Source organism: Cervus canadensis, chromosome 1, assembly GCF_019320065.1.
Source record: "Cervus canadensis isolate Bull #8, Minnesota chromosome 1, ASM1932006v1, whole genome shotgun sequence".
NCBI lineage: Eukaryota > Metazoa > Chordata > Mammalia > Artiodactyla > Cervidae > Cervus > Cervus canadensis.
The window spans coordinates 74,993,572-74,995,836 of record NC_057386.1 but is presented as its reverse complement, the minus strand read 5'-3'; the positions used below and the strand labels follow the sequence as shown (position 1 = coordinate 74,995,836).

The following is a 2,265-nucleotide window of genomic DNA, read 5'->3' as shown; positions in this document are numbered from 1 at the left end:
TAGAAGGGCTTTGGACGTCCAATCCATCAACACGCTGCTCTTCTGTCATGAGGGGTGGCCTTGAGAATCCAGCTCCGTATCATCCTAGACTTAACATTTCTGCAAAGGCATCAAACGCATTCTCTCTCTTTTTGGAGCCTTTTCAAAGACCATGGATGGGTATCATCAAGACTCACACACCACCTGAACCCTCTGAATGAACTGTCTATGTAGTTTTATATGGAATGGTGAAGGGGGTCTGTTCACTGGCTGTACCTACTCAGAGTTAATGTTAAATCTTTTTGTGTCAATTACATTTCCTAATGTAGTTCTTGGTTAGAAAGCTAATCTGGCATTTCAGGTATGCTTAAAAAGCAGGTAGGGAACATATCAGTGTTAATATTCCAGGAAAATGTCACTTATGGGGAATTTATGGAAAAAGATATGCTGATAGTTCACTAATACTTGAATCATTATTGCCTCTTGTCCTGTCAAGAAAAACTTTGCACCCCAAGCTTTTATACCTCACCTTATTTGCAATTTCTTCTAGGTTTCTGAGCACCACCAGAGTAAAGTCAAACAACAAGAAATAATGTGAATTAAGACAACTACAAATTCCCAGTCTCTGATCACAGGTTGATTTTCAAAGTTAGCAGTCAATCTTTCCATGTGTTTCTATTTCCATTCACTGTATTATCTTTGTCAACTCTCATTCACACTAAGACCTCTGACTACCCTCTATCGTCAACTGTTCTAATTTCATCTCCTACTCAGAAAAATTAGAGGTAGTCAGGGAACTCATCATCACTGTTTTGATCTTCTCTCCTCTCCCTCGTCCATTCTAACATCTCAATGGGCAAATATTCCTATACAGTGTACCACTATTCCGGTCCTCACTTGTACCTCCTGCCTCTAACTTTCTCAGAGATCGCATTCCACCATTTATCTCTCTCTCAGCACCCCTGATGGTCTTTAGCCAACACACTCAGTCTCGCCTATTTAGAAATACATTCTTGGACTCCGGGCACTGCTGTCATGTCAGTGGCCATGAACTTTGGATCCAGGAGCTTCCAGCCATGGCCCCCAGGTAAGGGCCACTTCCTGCTCTGTCTCTTTGGTGAATGTAAACTCTTCAGAGAGAGATTCGTGAAGTGTCTCCGGGAAAACAATTTTGAAACTGCTTTGCACAGAAATGAATCAGAAGATTATTTAAGAGCAGGATGAAGAGGCAGCTGATGGCACAAGAATCCGGGGAAAAACTGGGATTTGGGCATTTGATAGATGGAAGGTCAGAGACAAACTGACCTGTGATGGGAGGAGGCCCGCAGGGCTGTGTGGGGCCGTCTGACGACCTGCTGCTCCAGCAGCATGCTTGTAGGCGCCGTGGCTCAGGAAGGGGCTTTGGGGGCACCTGTGAGAAGCCGTTCTCAACCAAGACAGACACGCCTCCTGATAGATAGGCCTTGTGGCTGCGAAATGGCTCATCTAAGTTTCCAAAGGGATTCTGGGTGACAGTTGTTCCTTTGGATTCCCATTTCCCCCCAGGACTGTTAGGGTTTGTCTTCAGGTTTTTGTGTATAAGACCCCCCCGCCCCAGGAGGGGAGGTACTGGGTGACATTTGCCCAGTGAGTGGACACTCTGGGTTCCTGGGAGATGCTGGGTTCACATCACAGCGTCTGCGTGTTGTGTCACATCACAGGCTCTGTGTGTCTTTTCGGTGTTAAGTGAATAAATGTTCATGAATGGCAGTCTGTTACGTGGACAGAAACTGTCAGGAAAATGTTCCCTAGCAAATCGTTTCCTCTTTGTACTCATAAATATATTCCATTAAAAATAATAAAAAAAATTCCTGACTTTCCAGAAGACATTGCAGATGATCAGTAGGCATATGAAAAGGTGTCAGCATTGCTAATCATCAGGCAAATACCTGAAATCAAAACCACATGTGTATACCTATGGCTGATTCATGCTGATGTTTTGCTGAAAACAACAAAATTCTGTAAAGCAATTATCCTCCAATTAAAAAATAAATTAATTTTAAAAAAAACCCCACAGTGAGATACCACTTCACATCTGTCAGAATGTGTGTCTGTCTGTGTGTGTTAGTCACTCAGTCGTGTCTAACTCTTTGTGACCCCATGGACTGTAGCTCTCCAGGTTCTTCTGTTCATGGAATTCTCCAGGCAAGAATACTAGAGTGGGTTGCCATTCCCTTCTTCAGGGAATCTTCCTAACCAAGGGATCAGGCTCAGGTCTCCTGCGTTGCAGGCAGATTCTTTACCCTC

The 2,265-nt window shown here is 43.8% G+C and overlaps 1 pseudogene; it reads left to right on the top strand.

Annotated features, from left to right (window-relative positions):
• The first annotated feature begins 588 nt into the window (after positions 1-588).
• On the top strand, positions 589-1,283 carry LOC122452239 (annotated as a pseudogene).
• Positions 1,284-2,265: the final 982 nt, after the last annotated feature.